The sequence below is a fragment of the Macaca mulatta genome, chromosome 18 (genome assembly GCF_049350105.2).
Source record: "Macaca mulatta isolate MMU2019108-1 chromosome 18, T2T-MMU8v2.0, whole genome shotgun sequence".
NCBI lineage: Eukaryota > Metazoa > Chordata > Mammalia > Primates > Cercopithecidae > Macaca > Macaca mulatta.
Window position 1 is genome coordinate 611,264 of NC_133423.1, and position 20,872 is coordinate 632,135.

The window sequence follows — 20,872 nt, forward strand, 5'->3', positions numbered from 1 at the left end:
GGGAGGGGCACGGAGGAGGCTGAAGGAAAACCCATGGTGACTGCGCCAGGCATTCCCGCACACACCGACATCTTCAGACTGGGGCGGCGTCCTAGTCTTACAATCAAACCGAAAGCCCAGAGAAACTAGGGACCTTGTCCAAGACCAGGAACAGGTATGTGGGCAGCTGGGATTCAACTAAGTCCTTTCCTGGATCCATCCGCGCTGCTCCCTGCCCCCACTCCCACCACCCCGCCATGGCCCCCGATAGACACAGCAGGTCTGAACATCAGGCACCCCGCACGCAGAGTACGGAGCAGAGCCGGCTTCCGCAGTGGGATCTCACACACATCCCACTCCCCTTCTTGCCGAATGCCTCGGGACTCTGTGCGGTAAAGTCTGCAGATGTGGCCTCACTCTGCGCTAGGAGATCTGGGTGGCCGGCAGCGTTTTGCAGAGTGCTCCTCCAGACGGGGCTCGTCGGCTGATCCATGAGACACAGGACACCTGAGAGAAGGGCCGACAAACCCCACAAAGTCGCTCCCAACATGGAGAGGACAGGACCACAGCGGGGCTCTCGCAGTCCACGCTTTGGACAGGTCTTGCTGCAAACTGTGGTGCTCGTCAGGCGCGAGGAAGTTTCCCAGGGCAGGAGCTCTAAGTGACACAGCAAAAGCGACACAGGCGATGCAGCAGGATGTACTTCAGCTCAGGGCTCAGGAACCACGGGGTGCAGCGTGGCCTGCAGCAAACCAGACACATCAGAAGCCAATGTCCCACCTTTTACATTCAGTGACATTGAACGGAGGGAGTTATCTGTAGCAATCATCTTCCTGGGGGACCCGTGCAGCACGCATGACCACCGACACTGACCACGAGTCCTTCCTATGTCCTGGGGGCTACCCCACTTTACACGCACGGTACCATGCACAAATCTACGCGTGGCAGTTGTTAGGCCCAGCTTAGAGATGAGGAAAACGCTGCTGGAAAAGCTAAGTGAGAAAATCAGACTTCAGCACACCTGCCATCTCCAAGACCACTACTACTCTATGTGCTAGGGTCTCAAGGGTTGGATGTGTGGCATTTTAAGTGACTAATTGTAGGTGGTTTTCTTCTCTCCTACACCTGTTTAGCCTGAACGTGCACGTACATGCTCTGCTGCAGGTGCACTGCCGTATGTAGACCAGCAATGCTCTTTCCTGCCTCGGGTTCTCGTCACTGCCTTCCGGAAAATCTCACCTGCTTTACAGCCAAGCCAGGTAGGCCTGGTCAGCCGCACAGTGAAACTCCTGCAGTGTCAGAGCTAAGTGCTGGCTGAGTCTTTAACAGCGAAGACAGTGGAGTAATGGGGATAAACTGAGCAAAACTGTATTGTAACGCAGATGAACGTCTAGAAGCAAAAGAAACTGACACCCCTGAGAGCAGGCGACTGTCTCTTACTATGATGTTAATAGCAGCTTGCTGTTTCCAGTGTCTCCGTGTGCCAGGGTTTCCAGTCAGCGTTTGTGTTTATCTGCTCTTGGGCTACCTGATCAAACCTCTGCAGAGATCAGGGATATCTAAATTGACCCAGTATCTGCAGGCTGGCTGCTCAGAGGCCGTGGTGTGGAACGGCCAGGACATCGCTTAGTCATACGGGGCACAAGCACGTCACTTGCCGCTCCTGTCTTTCTGTTTCATCAAACCCTCTTTTCTCCTGAATATTGACCATAGCAAAGTCATTAGCCTTTGAGATGCATTTGAAACATCAACTTGCTTTGTTCAAGAGGTTTAAGACACACGTAAGTCTTTCTTGCCATGCTCAACACACACAGCCGGCCGTTTCTGAAGTCAGTGTTTCTGGAACAAAAGCCTCGGCCTGCCCCAGTGAACATTCACACTGAGCACACTGTCGCAAGGCTGCTTGGCCAACCAGCAGGGGGCAGGAGAGAGCTGCAGGGGCCACGTGGGGTCCCTGCAAAGGCGCCTCACTCCCTCAAATCAAGAGCGGTGCCTCCTGCCAATCCAGCGGCTTCCTCCAAGGGGAAGAGGCCTCTTCAGCTGCTACTGCACTGATTTCAGACGGCTCAGCCAATGGGGCAACAGATTCAACAGAGTTCTATGTTGTTTAAGGAAAACTTCTGTTACCAGGCAACCTTAGTACCATATTCAACGTAAAATAACCAACAACATTGTTTCCAAAACAACATGCTACTAGTGCCTTATCCTTCAATGCTGCCTAAACACGGAAAAGTATGAGGAAAAAAGAGCATGGCACTTACTTCTTAAAAAATAACACCTCTTCCAGGTTCATTTTACCCCTATCATAAAGACTTAGAACTGTGGATTCCCTACAGGAATGTGGAGTGGGGTTGGATCCCCACACTGACCCAGACTCACCCCAGGTCAGTCATCCCCCCACCACGGGGTTCACACCTCTCCAGGCCCTGTCACCTCATCAAGGAAAGGTGGCGTCTCTGAGCTCTCTTCGCAGGAAGCACCCGAACGGGAGCTAGAGACACAGACACACCCACAACTACTTTGAAATCCTAAACATATTTAAGGACTTCATTATTAGTTTTTTAAAACTGTAAGAACAAAGTGACCCTGGTTTTAACCTCTCTGCCACAATAACACCGTGTACATCTGTCTTTTGCTATTTGTTCCTTCTCCAGCAGCTGCTGCCTGGCTGGCCGACTGCAGAAGAACAGCCTCTGGTACTCCCGGGAAGCCCTCGGTAAAAGCGTGAACACCACGATCACGTCTCAGGACGCCGCACATGTTAGGGTCGCCCACAGACCGCCATTCCCAGTGCCTAGAAGGCACTGAACGGGCCTCCTGCTCTTTGTAAATGTCAACTTTCCTAAGCTAAGTTTTCTTGAAAATTTTTAACTGCAGTCCACACGTACTTCTTTGTGTCTTGTTTTTATCCTAGAGGAATACTTTTATGGAAAATTAAGCTTGCAAGGTTGAAGGATTTTCTGAAAGTCGACTCCTAATCCTGGAAGAAAAAAAAAAATGGGCCAAATGTGGTGCTCACGCCTGTAATCCCAGCAGTTTCGGAGGTTGAGGCCAGGAGATTGCTTGAGCCCAGGAGCTCGAGACCAGCCTGGAAAACATGGCAAAACCCTGTCTCTACTAAAAATACCAATAATAATAATAATAAAGCTGGGCATGGTGACGTGTGTCTAGTCACAGCAACTCAGGAAGCTGAGGTGGGAAGATCACCTGAGCCCAGGAGGTGAAGGCTGCAGTCAGCCCAGATTTGCATCACTGCACTCCAGCTTGGGCGACAGAGTGAGACACCGTCTCGAAAAAACAAAAAGCAAAAACAACTGTATAAATCATTATAGAAGGGAGCTGGCCAGGCGCAGTGGCTCACGCCTGTAATCCCAGCAATTTGGGAGGTCGAGGTGGGCAGATCACCTGAGGTCAGGAGTTTGAGACCAGCCTGGACACTATGGCAAAACCCCATCTCTAATAAAAATACAAAAATTAGCGGGGCATGGTGGTGGGTACCTGTAATCCCAACTACTGGGGAGGCTGAGGCAGGAGAATCACTTCAACCCCGGAGGCGGAAGTTGCAGTGGGCCGAGATTGCGTCACTGCACTCCAGCCTGGGCAACAAGAGCGAGAGTCCACTTCAAAAAATAAAAATAAAAATGAAGGGAGCTTATGTTTTTTATTTAAGGGAAGGGAGAAGAACATTCAGTATTTATACCTCTCAAGCACACATCTCCAGTGGTGTCCTAAAGTATTCAAGATACACATTCCTACAAATATAGCTCAAAACTACTCACCAAGTTACATGCTAAAAGCACATGCATTGTAAGAATGCTACATTATATTTTTTGAGCATCTGTATCCAATATTTTAGCATACTGGCAGTTTTCCCTTCAGGTGCTGTATGCCTAAATTATTACATGTTTAGTCATTCATTTTAGAATTTATGACTATTATGCTTTAGGCAATAAACATAAGCTACTAAATTAATGACTTAGGGGAAAAGTTACTAAGTTAACTTGGAAGTTAAACTTTGCAAACTGAATTTGTTGGGCCTCATTCAAGCTAGATGATCAGTTTTTTAAATTGTTTCCTGTGTGTTTCCCTCTAGGATGGAAATAGCTTCACTCTCATCCACTGTGCACACTGCAGCCCACGCCTCTCGTCCACCGCGCCACACTGCAGCCTGCAATTCACCCTGTACCAGGCTTTCCACACCGTACCTGAAAGTCACTAAGTATAACCAAGAAGGAAATGAAAAGCAGATAAATGACCTCCACCCCTACATCCAGCATGCAAATGTTAAACATTCATCCAAGTAAAACCAAAATCCCATGTTAGCTCACGATTGTAACTGGTAGAGTTATGTGCATGGCAATTTAAAAAGTCTAGTTAAGTAAAAACCTAATTGAGACTCTCAAGAAAGACATCTGCAAAGATTGACAGTGAGGAGAGGACTTCACTCTGCATCCAGCCTGTTCTGGAAGCCACGCCAAATATCAGGTTGTATAGATCCGAAAAGCAGGAAAAAAACAAGTGTTGAAAGGTGTACAGTCTCAGCAATGTACAAATTCGATGTAGGATGCTCAGAAACCTTGAATTTCCAATCAGGAAACAGCAACATGAGCAAGTTTCCCAGCAGTGCCCACTTTCTACCTACGGCACGTGTAACAGTTACGCTGGCCACCTCCGGGGGGACAGAGGCTTCCTGGTCACATTCGCTCTGGCAGCCACACAGCTGGCCCCGCCAAACACCTGTCTAATACTGAGGAACCACTCTCTCCCTGGGCTTTGCTCACTCTAGCCAGGAGAGCATATTTACAGAGTACTTTACTGAGTCCTCGTTCAATGCGTCAAGCTTGTTGAAGGCAGGGCAACCCCATTCCTGGCCCAATTAAGTGAACTGACCAGGGCAAATGCCTCCAGTTGGACGGCACTCAGTCACAACAGCAGTGGCCACTGTTCACAGGGCGCTGGCTTCGTGCCGAGAACAGTTACATGCGTCTTCTCTCTGTCCGAGGAATGTGCACTGCAACCCTGTGGGGCCGTTTGCAACGTCCACCAGAGTTCTGAGGCAGCCAAGTCCAGGCTGTCCGTGGACCTTGCCACGTGGCCGTCCACGTCCCCTGCAGATCAGACCTCACTGCAGGGGCCACGGGTTCCAGGGCTGCCTTGAGGCACATGCTCCCTTCACCACCTCCTCCTGGCCCCTGACATCAACCCTCACCACTGCTGCCAACACTTGATATTCTCATGGCTCCTGAGGGGCCTGTTCTGCCCTTCCCTGCTCCCTGCGTCCGGCTTGGAGGGTACCCACATCAACGCCAACGCTCACGTAATCACCAACCTTTCCACGGGGCTTGATGCCTAGGAGTCTCAATATCAGAAAGTCAGATTTCTGTGCTTGTTGGAGAATTTCTTCCCATTGTACAAGTGAAGGAGATAAAATTCTAGGTGCCTGCAATAACCTCATTTCCACAACGAAGCAACTTCAGTAGTAGCACAAAACAAACAAACAAAAAAAAAAGCTTTTTTTTTTTAAACTTCTTTTATACAAGCTAAATACAATTTAATTTTTACATCCACGTTCTCATCAGCTCCCACCTGGTGAGCAGGCAAATAGTAATTTTCAAAGAAACAAATTGTTGCATAATTTTAACACTTAGCATTATCACTATTAAGCAAGAAGTATCCCAAAAATACATGATGATCTTGTTCTCACGTTCAAAAATTGATTGTCACACAGTGAAATAACACTTAATGCAAAGGAAATTTTCTTTTCAGGTATCTGTTCTGGAAAAGAAAAAAAAAAGATTTCTGGCAAAGAGATAAACATTAATTATGTAACAATCCAAAATGCCTCTGGGAAAAATGATGTCATCCAATTAGTTCTTTGAAGTGTTACAAATGCAGCTGAGTTTTAATAGTAATTTCTCCATAATTATCAAAAGAGTCTTTAAAAATCTTAGTGCTGAAATAACTATAAATGGATATAATACGCAAAGCAGAAGAGTTAACATTTGGGGTAGATTTTGGCCCATATTTTTAACATATGCATAGTTATTCACCTAGTTGAAGCTTATCCCTCTCCTCCTAGGCTCTTCAAGACTGATTTTCAAACATAGACTGGCTTTTGGTACATGAAGGCAGCTTTAAAAGATGTCAGGATCAGGCCGGGCACAGTGGCTCAAGCCTGTAATCCCAGTATTTTAGGAGGGCAAGGTGGGCCGATCATTTGAGGCAAGGAGTTCGAGACCAGCCTGACCAATATGGCAAAACCCAGCCTATATTAAATATTTTTGTAATTAGCCAAGCGTGGTGGCACACACCTATAATCCCAGCTACTTGGGAGGCTGAGGCAGGGAGAACTGCTTGAAGCCAGGAGGCGGAGGTTGCAGTGAGCCAAGATCGCACCACTGCACTCCAGCTTGGGCGACAAAGAGAGACGGTCTCAAACTAGAACGTAGCCCTCAGGAAAAGCATTGAGCACCCCCCACCCAAACCAACCCAAGGAATCACATGGCAATGGTTATCATCTGATTTCGACAAATAAAGTTCTGTCCTCCCCTCTGAACACAATGGTAAACACCTGCCATCAGCCCACAGAAACTCCCAGGACCCAGTAACACTGGACTAGCAAGATCAATGGGCCACGTATGCAGGGTTCAGCAGCAGAAAGTCATGGCACCGAGAATGGTGTGTGCTCAAACCAGATTCCTTGCTGTCGGGGTGAAGGGGCTTCCCGGGAAAATCTAGTCCAGTGGGATGGTTTCCACGTCCACCATGAGGAGGAAATGGGGGGTTTCCTGAGGGCACTGACAGGACCTGGGTCTCTGCCCCTTTGTCCTCTGTCCTGTTATGGGATGAGGGTGGGCTGAAGGCAGGTTTCCCCTACATCTTCCGGGCAGGAGAGATGGAGCTGACAAGTGGACGACGCTTTTTCCAAAACATTCCCATGTTTATAACCTGTTATCATCCTGTTTTCCCTGGAGATCAGTGAAGCAGCATCATTGACTCTCTTCCATTAGGGACAACCCGGTGTTACGGGAGGCAGGAGACGACATGCGAGCTGGTCTGAGTCAGTCACTTGTGTCTGGTCCCCAGCGTGCTCATCTATCAAATGGGCGGCCCCACAGACCAGTGACTTTGAACCAGAGTTCCATGGAGGTTGCCCAAGGACAGGGAGGGGGAAGAGGGGGAAGAGGGGGAAGAGGGGGAAGAGGGGGAAGAGGAGGGAGGAGGAAAGGGAGGAAGGAAGGAAGAAGGGGAGGAAGGAAGGAAGAAGGGGAGGAAGGAAGGAAGAAGGGGAGAGGAAGGAAGGAAGAAGGGGAGAGGAAGGAAGGAAGAAGGGAAGGGGAAGGAAGAAGGGGAGGGGGCGGAAGAGGAGTGTGGAGGGAGGAGTGTGGAGGGAGCACTGTGGAGGGAGCAGTGTGGAAGGAGGAGCAGAAGGGGGGTTCTCTGAGGAGGAGGGCCAAGTTTTTGAGGTGTCTTGGAGTCAGAGGGTGGCAGTGGCTTGGGCTCTAGGCCCTCTGTTGCATAGTTTTAGGCTTTAACTATTTATATTTGTGGACTCTTTAAAAGATTTAATTTGAAGGAAACCGGAGTTGGGGATACCTTGCCTCTAAAACACAATTTCTCAAGCCTGAGACTAAGTGCTAGGCATTGCTCATTCTGTTACAATCATTTCCTCCTATTTAAAATCAGCCACACACCCCCAATCTCCCTTCAGGGCAAACACCTTTTCCGAGGATCTCAAACAGCAGAGCGAGCGGCCCGTGACCCCAGCCGTGGGCACGAGGAGCGAAGAGGAGACGTGTGGAGAGGGCTGCTGATGACATGAGAGGTAGAGGCCCGGCACCTCCCTGCAGGGGCTGTGCTCCTCCAGGCCTAAAGGACATCCTCGCCTCTGGGGTGAACAAGCAGCACAAACTATCAACACTTATTCCAAAAGAACAGGAAGAAAATTCAAACGAAGTTAATACAGTTACCCCAACACAACACTGCAGCAGCCCAGAAACAGGAGGGCCATTGAGCCTGAGGTGGGCGGTTCCAATAGCAGGACAGCGACGTTGGCATTAGGGCTTTTCGGCAAAGAAAAAAAAAAAAAAGACACAAAAGGTAACATGGGCCACCCATTATTTCCTGCCAGTGGAAAGACACCCACAGGCCCCCAGATGCCAACGGCCCCTTGGGAACGAGCTCACGCAGCACTTCAGGTCTTCGCACGAGCAGGCACGTGGTGTCCTCAGTACCCCCGCCTGTGACACACACACCACACTTGACTCCCATACCTGAGGGTCCAGGGGAATGGCGGGAAGTTCTCGGGGGACCGGGCATCCTGTGAGGGCACTGCATGACTATGTACCTCAGAGGGGTCCCCGGGCAGCTGCTCTCTCTCTCCAAAGGATGAACTGGATCCTGACCACACCCAGATTGTGCTGGCCTCCAAGCCGAACGCCAACATCTCACATCCAAAGGGATGCACAGATGTCTGCTGCACGTGGAGCCCAAGTCCCTCGCAGAGCTCAGGACGAACCCAGTGTCCAGGCCTGGGGCCGTCACCAGTCAGGAGAGGTGTCCGGGGCACTTCCCAGCGATGGCCACAAGAAGAAACAACTCAGGACAAAGCCAGTGTCCAGGCCCAGGGCCGTCACCAGCCAGGAGAGGCGTCCGGGGCATTTCCCAGCGATGGCCATGGGAAGTAACAACTCAGGCCCATCAGGGCTTCCTCACTATGCGGGTGTTAGAAGTAGAGACAGAGGTCCAGGTCTAGTGGCACAAACAGCGACGGATCCATGGAAATGCAGGCGTGGCCCCTCCATCCCAACAGCCTGCATGGCTACTCCATTCTGCTCCCATCACACACATCCCCACACAGCCAAGCCCCTTCTCCTTTCCCCCACTGGATTCATCAAATCAAACCTCGCTGTCCTTGGCAAATGTACCATTAATTTACTTACTGCTCAGTAAAAAAGCACACTTCCAGTTAACATGACACCCCCGCTACGATAGAACAGCCTTAATTCAGACATGACGCAGAGGAACAGAGGGAGGAGGGGTCGAGGGCCGTCCTGGAAACGGCAGCTGTTTTCTGGGGAAAGTCTCCCTCCCACCCGAGCCCGACACTCGAGCCACACTATCCCCATGGTGTCTGAAAACTCCATGAAGACAGGGTCACTCTGACCCCTTCACACCCACAACGCCAAAGAGGAGCAGGTGTTCAGGAAAAGTCTCCTGCTAGTGCTGAAGACAGGAATAATCCCTCGTGGTGCCCAGAATGTCAGGAGAAAACAAGGCACCATGTGGACGCCTTCCAGGTGAATTCTGGAATGACTCTGCCGAATGCCAGTCATCCTATTTCAGAACAAAACCAATACCGGAAAACATGTGTCGCCAGCAGAGAGATGGTCCTTTTGACGGCTTACAAACACACCTACGTTACGCTGAATTTATCTCAAGCCACCCTCTCTGTGCTAATGTAAAAAGTCTCCTTTATTAACCAGTAGCCTTTTTCATCTGGTGCTTTATTAACAAGCAAGACGGTCCTGTAACACTCAGGCATTGTTGAAAACGTCAAATGGAAGCCTAGAATCCTCTTCCGTGCAGCTTCACTGCAAAGTATTTTGACGTGAGCCAAATCATGCTATTCCTACATCTCCACAGGAAACTCAAGGCTTCATCAAGGAAACGCAGCATCATTTCTGCTAGGCACAGAAATTGGTGGGGTGGGCATGGGGTTGAGGGAACATTACATAGAAAGCACAACGCGATAATCACCTGCATGAGAGCCACACCGGCCGGCAAGCCCCGGTCGGCTCGGTCTCTACACAGTCACAGACGTGAGGCCTGGAGGGCAGACACCTGGCACTGCTGACTACCCCAAGGTCGTGGCCTCTGCCCCTTCTCTGCTGCTTATCAGTTCCAAGCTTCTGGCAACACCGCCTGCTGCCCCCACTGCCTCATCGACTCTTCGTGAAAAGCAAATGTTGCCAGGATAGCTTATGAGTACATTTGCCAGGAAAGCAGCTCCGATTGATGCTGAAACCCCGTTCTCACACCCCTGGCAGCTCCCTTGCCCCCGATGTGTACATGCTTGCAGCTCTGACCTTGCTCAGTGTCCACACAGGCTCTGTCCACTGGAGAGCCAAAGGCAGACTCAATGTTGAGTCAGAAATACACAAAGAGGGTGACGGTTACAAACTGCCTGCCTGCCCCTCAAAACACAGGTTGAAATCCTCAGCCTCAATGTGATGCTGTCAGGTGGTCTTTGGGAGGTAATGAGTTCCCGAGGCTGGAGACCCTTGAATGGGATTTGTGCCTCAGAAAGGGGCCCAGCAAATCCCTCACCCTCCCATTGTGTCAGGGCCAGAGAGAAGGTGTGTGCCAACCAGGAAAGAGCCCACACCAGAATTCACCCGTGCGGCACCCTGATCCTGCCTTCCAGCCGCTAGAACTGTGAGAAACAAATTCCTGTTGTTCATAAGCCGCTCAGTCAATGGTGTTTCGTTACAGCAGCCTGAGCTGCCTGAGATGACGATGCTCACCGCCCTACAGAAACGGCTACTTCCCTCTCCCAGAAAGAGGGGTTTAATTAAAATCCCTGTCTCTCCTCGCGGCCACCACAGATCTCACTCCCCCACCCTGTAAGCCAGCAATTGTTAGGATTAAAGGAAAATGAGGATCGTTTTAGACCAGCCCCTCCATATCGGTCTGAAGCCTGTAACTTTGCCCACTTCCACAGTGGCCGTGTCACTGCATTGCCCATGTCAGCTCTGTGTCTGCACTGGGTCCCAGGCTCTGCACAGACTCCTCTAGCTGCCCATCAGCACAGCCATTTCCCCTTCTGCTTTGCAGGTTGTCCTTCAATATCCAACCCCCACCCCTCTGCAACCCAAGGCCTTCCGATCCAGGCATTCGGGGTGGGCTCAGCCATGTACTGCCGTCCTTGACTCAAGTAAACCAGGCCCAAGGCGTTGGCACCAATGATCTACTGGCTGTGGGGTCTGCACAGCTACTAGCTGCCCCAGCCACACCAGGGCCCGGGAGGGGAGGCAGAGGAACCTGTGAAGTTGCCAACAGCCATATGGGAACAGGGGCCCCTGGGATGAGGAGGATGCCATGGAAGGAAATTCAGAGAAAGAAAGAGCCCCAAGGCTGGACGGGTCATGCCCAAAGCCTACACTGCTGAATTTTCCAGGTTTCTGAACTCAATCGCTGACCCACACAGCACATGTTTCCTGAGTGCTGACCCCGCGTGGCATTGGATACGGCAATAAAGTAGGACCCCCACCTCCCCCTTCCCCGACACATACACAGGGCCTCCGTCCTGGCGGGAATTCAGGCCTGGGGGCCCAGTTGGCACCGCGAGCCAGGGAAGCGGGACATTTCAGACGGATAGTGGGTGCAGCCTTGCCAAAGCCCAGCAGTCACCTGCACTGCCACAGCCAGGCTGAGTCCAGATCAGCCGCACAGAAACCTGACCCTCTCAAGGGCACGCCTGAGCTCATTAGGGACAGACACCGTCTCCTGCTTATCTTCCAACACTTTCTCTGCATGTCTAGTTACATACGGACGACGCAGTCTCGGAAGCACAGCTGTGACTCTGGAGACAGATCCCAGGCCTCCCCCTGCTCCTCTCCGTGGTGCCATTGATGGGGAGGGGCCGGTATGGCCGCGAGGTCCCATACCCACAGCCACCCTGCCACGGAGACGCAGGCCTTCGACGATTATTTCTGCCAAAGAACACTGCTGCGTCTTGGAGCACACCATGGTGGGCGGGAAGCTCCACCCGGAGAAACAGCGATGCTTCTCCCCAGAGCCAACGGAGGGCACCCCCCACCCTGCATTCAGCAGATTACTTACATTCTGGAAAACATCTGGGTTAATGGGGAACAGTAAAATGAAAAGGACACACTAGAAAGGTTAGAAGGCTGTGTGAAGTCTCAGGAGGTCCAAAGGTTTCTTAACCAAGACTGCTGCGGTCAACGAGCTTACAGGGAAAGTTTCCACACGGGCCTTCAACAAGCAACGCTCAGCAGGGAGGAGCCACGTTCTGGGCAGAACCTCAGAACAAGAACATCGGACACCACAAAGTCACATCAGAGCCAACAGCAACTGAAATACAGCGCTCTCCTAAGATGTGTGCGTCACCTGCAGAAAGTCACCACACATTAAGATGGGGGAAGAAAAGGATAAGGTTAGAAACAAATTTGAAGTAATTTCTGCATACGTAAAATTTCTACATCCACTGGTTTTCTTTCTGGGAGTAACAACTTTTACATGAGATGCACATCCCCGTTGGAAGGAGTTTGGGTTTTCCGTGGGCAGAGTCAAGGGCTCTCCAAGAAATGTGAACCTTTTCTCACTCACTGAGCCGCGTGCCCTGAGGCCGTCCTGGCCTGTCTGAGCACCTCCCTGGCTCTGCCTCCAGCCAGCTCCTTCCAGCACTCACCCCGCTGCTCCCAGAGCCTGCACTGGCCCAGGATCTCCTCTTCTGCTGCTGTCAATCTTCCACTTTAGGGTAAATAAGTTGGAAACTAGAAAGTTATAAGACCCCTTAGCTTTTTAAAAATTTGTCTTCTCAGAAAACAATACTAATTCTACTTCCATGGTTTAATATGTTGCCCCCATCTGCATGTTCATGGATATGTGTTTTTATATATTTTTTAATCAGTACTTATAAAAGCATGCACTGTTGCTACATTCCGTCCAATTACATTTGATGTAAGAAGTTTTAATTTCAGTGAATTCAGGCACTCAAAATTTAAGCCCTCTGACATCTATTAATCAAATGGGAAAATGACAGGTAGATATTACAAAAATCAAGAGAAGTGTTTAATGTAAATCCTGCACTTTCAAATATTTCCACAAATGTAATGTATACATTAGTACATAACCTTGAGCATTTTCACAACTCTTTGCACTCAAATTCCATTCTTAACTTTTATAGATAAATCGACATCCATATGTGATTTTAAGCAGCTCAAACATCAGCTCTTAAAAACAATCAGAAATGTTGCGGGCAAATCCCACCGAGCAGCAAATAACGGAACTGTACCCAACAACCCAGGTACCTCCCCTGAGGCATCTGGAACTTGAGCATTACAAGCAGCCTTTGGTTTCTGAGGCACCCGAGAGTGGGGACTCCCAACTCCCCAAGTCTAAGAAGGCCTCAGCGATAAGGAAAACTGGTCAAAAAGTCATCCCTGCCGGCTCCCTGCACCACGGGCTCCTCCCTGCCCGCCCTCAGCCACGTGCTTACAAGATCTCACTTCCTCTCTGTCCCGCAAAGCCTGACTCCTGATTCCAGCCCTGCCGCTTACTGGGATGTGGCCATGGACGTCAACTGCACCTGTAAGGGGAGAAGCTGGTCAGGATACAGGATCCTGGCCATCCTGGCCGTGCTCAAGCTGATACTGTAACTTTGTAGTGAGTTACTTAATGCAAAGGTTTAACTTTGAAAAAATTAGATACGTGTATTCTAAAAGGGAAATTCTGAACGTAGAACACAGGCCACACCCTCACACTGATGTTGTCTGGCCAGCACTTTTTTGTTTGCCTTTTCAATAGACGTTTTTAAAAGCCGTTTTCGGTTCATAGCAAAATCAAGAGGAAAGTACCGAGAGTCCTCACATATCCTTTCCCAGCACAGGCACAGCCTCCATCATTCTCCTGCCCTCACCAGACCCGCATCAACACGGCACCACCACCCACAGTTCACAGCTCACACGAGGACTCGGCCTGCTGCTGCTCACTCTGTGGGTTTCACAGACGTGGAACGGCATGGATCCCCCATGAAAGCCCCACCTGGAGTTGCTGTCCCACCCTACACACCCCCTATGCTCCTCCCATTCATCTCTCCCCTCCCCAACCCCTGACAGCCGCTGATTGTTTTAGTTTCCACAGCTTTGCCTTTTCCAGACTGTCCTGTGGTTGGACTCAGACAGCAGGCAGCCTTTCCAGATTGGAGTCTCACTTAGCAACATGCGTTTATGATCCTTCTGTGTCTTTTCATGGCTTAGGGGTCCAGCAGTTCTTTTTAGTGCTGAATAATATCCCAGTATCTGACATACCACAGTTTATCCATTCACCTACTGAAGGGCATCTTGGTTGCTTTCTGGTTTTGGCAATTATAAAGCTGCTGTCAATGTCTGTGTGCACATTTCCGCATGGAAGTAAACTTTCAGCTCCTCCGAGTAAACGTCCAGGACTGTGATTGCTTCTGTGGTCGGAGAGCTTAGTTCCAAGGAAAACCGCCATGCTGCCTCCCACAGGAGCTGCCCCACTTCCCCCAGCGATGAGTGAGGGTCCTGATGCCCACACACCCACCAGCACGTGGTGGTGTCGGAGTTCAGGTTTTGGCCAGGCCGATGGGTGCACAGTGACGCCTCGCCCTATGACATAAGACGCGGGCCATCTTTCCACGTGTAGATTTGCCATCTGTGTATCTTCTTTGTTGGGGTATCTGTCCAGGTCTTTGGTCCATTTTTAATCAGGTTGTTCATTTTCTTGTTGAGTTTTGAGAGTTCCTTGCACGGTTTGGATAACAGCCTTTCTCCGATGAGTCTTTTACAGATGCGTTCTCCCCGTCTGTGGCCTCCCCTCTCATGCTCCTGAGACACTGTTTTTTATTTTAAAAAACACTTCAGACAGAAGATGGACCTCCCAGCCCACCACGGTTCTCAGTTTGGCCGTGGTCACCACCCTCCCAGCCATGGTTCCCACCTTTTCACGATCTGCTGGTCCTATGGGCATCAACCCATACCAAGTCCCTAACATATCTCCAATGATTGCAACGTCAAAGCCGGCAGTTTGCAGGTAGGAAGGAGCTGATGGAGGCCGGAGCAGAATGTGAAGGCCAGCGGATTCATCCCTCGGGGACAGGCAGGCCTCTCAAATATCCCCCTGGGTCACCTCCCAAATGAAGTACCTGCTTTGGCCGTGAGCAGGAAGCGGGACCTGGCCCAGATCTCAGCATATTTGACCTGGCACGGCATTTACAGGTGAGCCTCCATAACCGGAAACTCGACTCTCTGGGGAGAATGCATTTTCATTATCAAGGCTTTTAGGCTGTTAATTAAGAAACCAAAGAGCAGTGACTGGAGTGAGGATGCAGGGACTCTGGGTGACCCACACGCTCGTTTCCACCTGGCACGAAGGACCCTGGAGTGAGGGTGCAGTGCCTGCTCTGAGTCACCAGCACACTCATCATTTCTACATAAAGAACCCTGTGAGCCTGTCCCAGGACTTTTTAGCCTAGACCTAAAAATTCAGAGCTCAGGAAACCTTCATCATTTTAGGAACCTGAGGGGTGGGCCAGGGGGATCTCACAGAGTGTGGTGCTGTCTATGGGGTCAGCAAAGTACAGCTGGGGCTTCCCGCAAGCACTTCAGGGAGGCCGTGCACTGGCCCGAGGCTGGTTCCGCCTCCTATCCTCGGTTCTCATGCCCAACCGTGAGGGGAGCCCCCCGCTTCAGGAGCGGTCCCTGGCTCCAGGCCCTAACGTCCATGTCCAGGCCCCTGGTAGGGCAGCTTCTACCCCAGGGAGGCTGGGACTGGAGACAGCCTGGAGCTCTAGGCAATCCTGGCAACCACATGTTTCCCGAAGTGGCTGCAGACAAACTCCTGCTTCCAAAACCTGGCACGGGCTGTGTGAGGCCTGGAACGCGGGAGGCGCGTTTCGCAGGGTCCCTGCTCACATACAAAAGCAAGGCTAAGAGCAGATAAATTATTTAATTACCCTCTCATGGTTATCAAGTCAAGTCATAGTCTCTTAGACTTATGTGTGACTAGAAGTATACACATTATGGAAGTGTATATAAATGTGAATACAGATATGCTTATTTTCCTTTTATATACCTTACATGTATGTGTATACGTGCATATGTATAAAACATGGAAGAAAAAAACATACTTAAGATTTCAAATCTCAGTCAAAAAGATCTCAGAAGCAAATTATTATTCTTTAACAAAGATGTAACATTTTACATTCTTACAAACAAAATGTTCTCTATTAGCATTTTATTTTAAAAACTAAGAATGCATTGCACTCTCTCAGTTTCAATTTTTAACTCAGCTCACAAAGGTCCCTGTACAAAGACCTCCGTGCCACGGCAAGGATGGCGGTGGTCACACCTGTGTCCATTTATCCTCTCTACATCTAGCTCCTCTCCCTGAGGCAACAGCACCTCCGAAGTCACAGCCTGGCCTCCCATCTCTCCCCCGTCCCGGGCTTTTTGGCATGTTGCTCTGCTGCACACACCTCAGCAAATACTGCTGATTAGCCAGAATCGCCCAGAAATCTCTTAACCTTGATTCTGGCTGCTTTTGTAATTTGTAATATCTGTACTTCTGGTGTGATTTGAGAAACAACAAATTTTAAAATTAGAGAAGATGTGGTTTTTATTCTCTCCTTTCTACTTGCAACCTTGAAAATTCAAGTAGCAGCAAGGGTTTGTTGAAAGTAACTTCCACCAAAGAGAACCTATTACAAAGGTACTACAGAGTGTCAAATAACTACATAGATGTAAAATAGACATGCAGACACAGATATAAAATCCAATGGTTAAACCAAATTGAGAAATGCTTGCCAGTTTGATAGGACTTCTAAAACTTGACATAAATGTTGGCTGAGGGATACAAGATGTTATGAGATGAGTGAGATGCTTGGCCTAGAACCACAGGCTCTCTCCTCTTTACAGCAGAAAATCCATAAGGAAGTCAAATCTGAAAGAACCAGGTACCATTGAATGGCATACTCAGCCATCCTTCCCCATTCCTGGGCCAGGTGCGGTGAGTGCAGCCAGTCGTTCACCAACATCCATCATCCATCCTCCAGGCTACGGCTACACTTTACTCCCAGGCTCCCTGCCATTATGTAACTTAGGTAAATCACGGCCACTCTCACCTTAAGCCTCCCCTGCCAGCATGGCAATCACCCAGTCCCAACCACAGCAAGGACAGCCATGTCCCTGGGAATGCAGAGCAGGGGTCAGGAAGAAACCTGGATCTCTGAATACCTCATGGAGCAGTCACCAGCCTGGAACATCCTCCCTGACGGCTTTGCAAGAGAGAAGAACTCCTTGGTTCCTCAAGCTACAATACTGCAGTCTCAGGTCACAGCATCCTTACCTACCCTCGTCAGGAACCGTTCATGCTCATCAAGACATGAGAACAAAACTGCAGTGGCACAGTCACACTCGACACAGACCACCTGCTGCTCACATTCATCGTATTAACACCAAAAGGCCACCTTGGTGGATATCCTGGATGTGGACACTTGGCGGCTTTTTGCTGGAGACGCGCTTTGTGCATTTATCGCACGACCATCTTGGCCTCAGGAGGGGCTGTGCAGATGGCAGCTGTGCACGTCACAGGGAGTCTCACTTGCTGGACTCTCAGCCAGCTCCCACTATCAGTGCCCGCAGAGTCCTCTCCTCCGGGAGCACGTGCTTGGACGCCACAGTGGCCTGTGGATCCACACAACAGCACTGTGTGCCCCAGGAGCTTAGAAAGTACCACTGCATCAATGCCTCCACAGGTGAGGCCGGGGGCAGAAGCCAACCTCAAGCAGTTACGGTCCTCCGTGGGGCTGGCGTCCAGGCAGGAAGGCGGCTCAGCGGCTCTCCTCTCACTGTGAAACTTCCTAGGTCCCCACATGAACAGAACCCTAAATAACACGCAACAAACAACAGGAACGAGAACACGACCAGCAGCTTCTGAGATGAGCAAGCTGGCTGATCATGAGACACCTGACGGGGACGGTGCCAGAGCCCCTCCCGGTAACCTGTGAGGACAGCGCTGCCAGCATCTCCCTGAAACCAGCCCAAGTCAAGTTAGACTTGAGGCTTTCCAGGACTGGGTAGATCCATTCAATCCCACAGTCTGAACCTTCCAGGCCGTGTCTCATGGCCCTCATCTCACATATGGGAACCCGGACGCTGCACCATAAACGCAGCCCCAAGCCCTCGTTCCTTCTTCAACACCACACACCAGTACAGTGAACACTTAGGATCTGGGCATTCACGTAAAATACTGCTTAACTAAAACTCCTGATTTAGAATATGTTTAATTCCTACTCACAGAGCTGAAAGTGTTTTGTCATAGAAGGCGGTAGCTGTAACTAAGCATGAGAGAAGAAGGGTTCAGAGTGGTGCCAAGTATTAAATACTCCTCTAAATCTATTCACCAGGTTGCCATGCTATTGTCACCTGCTTCATTTTCTGTCCTTAAAGACATAATAGTTACTTTTCAAAATAGACAACCTGTTTTACTGATGCTTAGCTATAAAGTAGCGAGCTATGTATCCAAAAGGGAGATATGGGGAAACAGAAAATGTCCACAAGCGATCGGGTGGGGAGGGGCGCAGTTGCAGCAGCACCTGGCTCTGTTGCGTTGTGAGCCAGCCACGTGGGATGGACAGCTCACTTAGCCACTGAAATTATATCATCTAAGATTTTGTTGCAGTTACTTTGACAAATTCTCCCTCCTGCTATGAAGAGTAAGGTTTGAGGGGTTTTTTTGTGTTTTTTTTTTTTTTTTTTTTTTTTGACTTGGAGTCTCGCTATGTCACCCAGGCCGGAGTGCAGTATTACAATCATGGCTCATCGCGGCCTTGACCTTCTGGCTCAAGCAATCCTCCCGCCTCAGCCTTCCAAGCAGCTGGGACCCAAAGGCGAGTTTGATTTCTTTGCTAACGAATTCCTAATTCACCTCGCAGTGGGCCTGTCAAGGCCATATGCCCGGACATCCACCTTGCCGACCGTCCATGTGGTCTCTAAGGTGGATGCACTCCGGTTGCCTGGGCTCTGCACGCGATACTGAGTCTCCAAGTCTGCCGCTGTATAAGGGACTGACAGCCCCAAGCGTCTCGACGCGCCACCTTGAGCCGGGCTTTATTCCACAGGGCGACTCTGCTTCCCGTGATGAGATGCAGCACGTGAGCACAGATCAAAGGATATCAGCAACTAACCCATTCCCCTGGTACTAAGCAGAGGACCAAGAGTTTAGTTCCTTACTTATTTACTACGGGCTTGATTCAAAGCAGCTTTCTGGGATCCTGGGGACAAACATCTCCAACTGGTGAGAATTCTGGCTTTAGTAACAGAAGAATCACCTAAAGCCCATTTTGTAACTGCTGTTCTCATCAGAACTTGAGGCCAAAGCGAAAAATAAAAGGGGGGCTAAGATCGTGACACCCCAGTTTGCACAAGGCCAACCAGCCTGCTTGAGGGGGTGAAAGGAGTGGGATTTTTAAACTGCTGAGTTTTAAAAACATGGCTGTAGGCTGGGTGCACTGGCTCACGTCTATAAGCCCAGCACTTTGGGAGGCCGAGGTGGGAGGATTGCTTGAGGCCAGGAGTTCAAGACTGGCTTGAGTAACACAGCAATACCCTATATCTCTTGAAAAAGAAAAAAAAAGATTATTAAAATAGTAATAAAAAGTTTAATGCAATAAATTACTATATCAACATGGCACCCCCAGCTGTCAGACGAGGTACAATCTCTGTGGCTATGATGAGATCTGGAGAGAAATGTAACTGGCATCATAGGGAAGGTCAACCCCAAAGCCCCACGGCACTACTCCTGTACAGTGTGTTAACCAGCATGAAGTCTCCTCCACAATCAGAAGCCTGGTTTAGAGGAACGCTGTCCACGGGACCTGGGTGGACTCCAGACGCTGGCTGACCAGACAACCCCCCCGCCCGGGACCCTGCCGGCAGCCCCAACTGGACAGAATGACCTCGTGAATGTCCTTTCCCGCCACAAGCTGCAGACCCTGAGCCAGTCCTGACTGTGACTGAGGCTGCGCATAAACGTCCGCGCCCAACAGCTCACCTTTGTACATGACACGCCCAGTCCACCTCATTTCAAATGTTACGCTCGCCCCAAGGCGAACATGGATGTTACAGGTTAACTCACTGCATGTGTGCTAGACTTTCCCTGTAAGTGTTCAGACATTGCACGAACCGGATGAACAAACCCCACTTTCCCTGTAAACGTTCAGACATTCCTTGAGCCCGATGAACACACACAGCCAACAAACCCCGGAACGTGTAACGCCGCGGCCTCCTCTCCTCCTGAGGGGCGTGTGCTTACAGCTCCCCCAAGACCACATTTCCCAAAGCACAGAGTGTTACTCTGAAAATAAAACCTTTTTCCTTCCTCTGTACATCTCGTGGTCGTGTTAACAACTATTGCTACAAATGCAGAGAAATGGGGTATCATCCGTGCTGGTCACCGAATTCCTAGCACCAAAGCTTCAGGGCCCCCCAGTCTGAAGGAAGCTTCTATCGCCCTGAAGCCAACTCTGGAGACGAAGGCCGAGCTGGGGAAAGGCTGTGTCACCGCAAATCCACACCACGGGGCCCTCTGCAGTTGTGTGTAACGAACTCTTGGCCTGTCCTGGGGTTTGGGGAAATCAGGATGCAAGCAGATACCGTACGCTCTGCCATGGGACCGTGAAGTCTGCGGAACCTCAGAGGAACACGGAGACAAACGGTGGCACGATTCTCACAGGCCGAGCCTCGATGGGCGCCCGTGTCAAGAACACAGACACGCTGGGAGGGACAGCCGATGCAGTCAACGCCTGCAGCCCCAGCACACGGCAGCGTCTAAGTGTGGGGGTCTCTGGCCAGGCTGCACCACAATTGCCATATTCTGTGGCAAAATTTTAAAAATAGGTTTTAACTAGTTATAACTCTAACTTGTTTTACACATAAACAGAACACAGGGTACCAACAGGCTCCAAAAATACTTCACCTAGAACCAAGTCTAGAATGCAGATGGCTGCTGCTCCGAGTGTGACGAGTGCCCTTGTAGTGTCATAAATCCTAGATCTAGGTGACTAAGTGCTCTTCCTAAACCAGACAGCACCCTGAGGCTCTGAGGGCACCCTCTGTCCCCAGGCCAG

General features: G+C 50.2%; 1 protein-coding gene and 1 long non-coding RNA gene across 6 annotated transcripts in view; one reads left to right on the top strand and one right to left on the bottom strand.

Annotated features, from left to right (window-relative positions):
* LOC144336410 (disco-interacting protein 2 homolog B-like) overlaps positions 1-20,872 on the bottom strand; it is a 105,325-nt gene that overhangs the window by 40,205 nt on the left and 44,248 nt on the right. The gene's annotated exons all lie outside the window — the stretch shown is intronic.
* Positions 1,107-5,488, top strand: LOC144336411 (uncharacterized). The gene is made up of 3 exons (XR_013408180.1): positions 1,107-1,238; positions 2,634-2,805; positions 4,073-5,488. It is a non-coding gene; the product is annotated as an uncharacterized LOC144336411 (long non-coding RNA).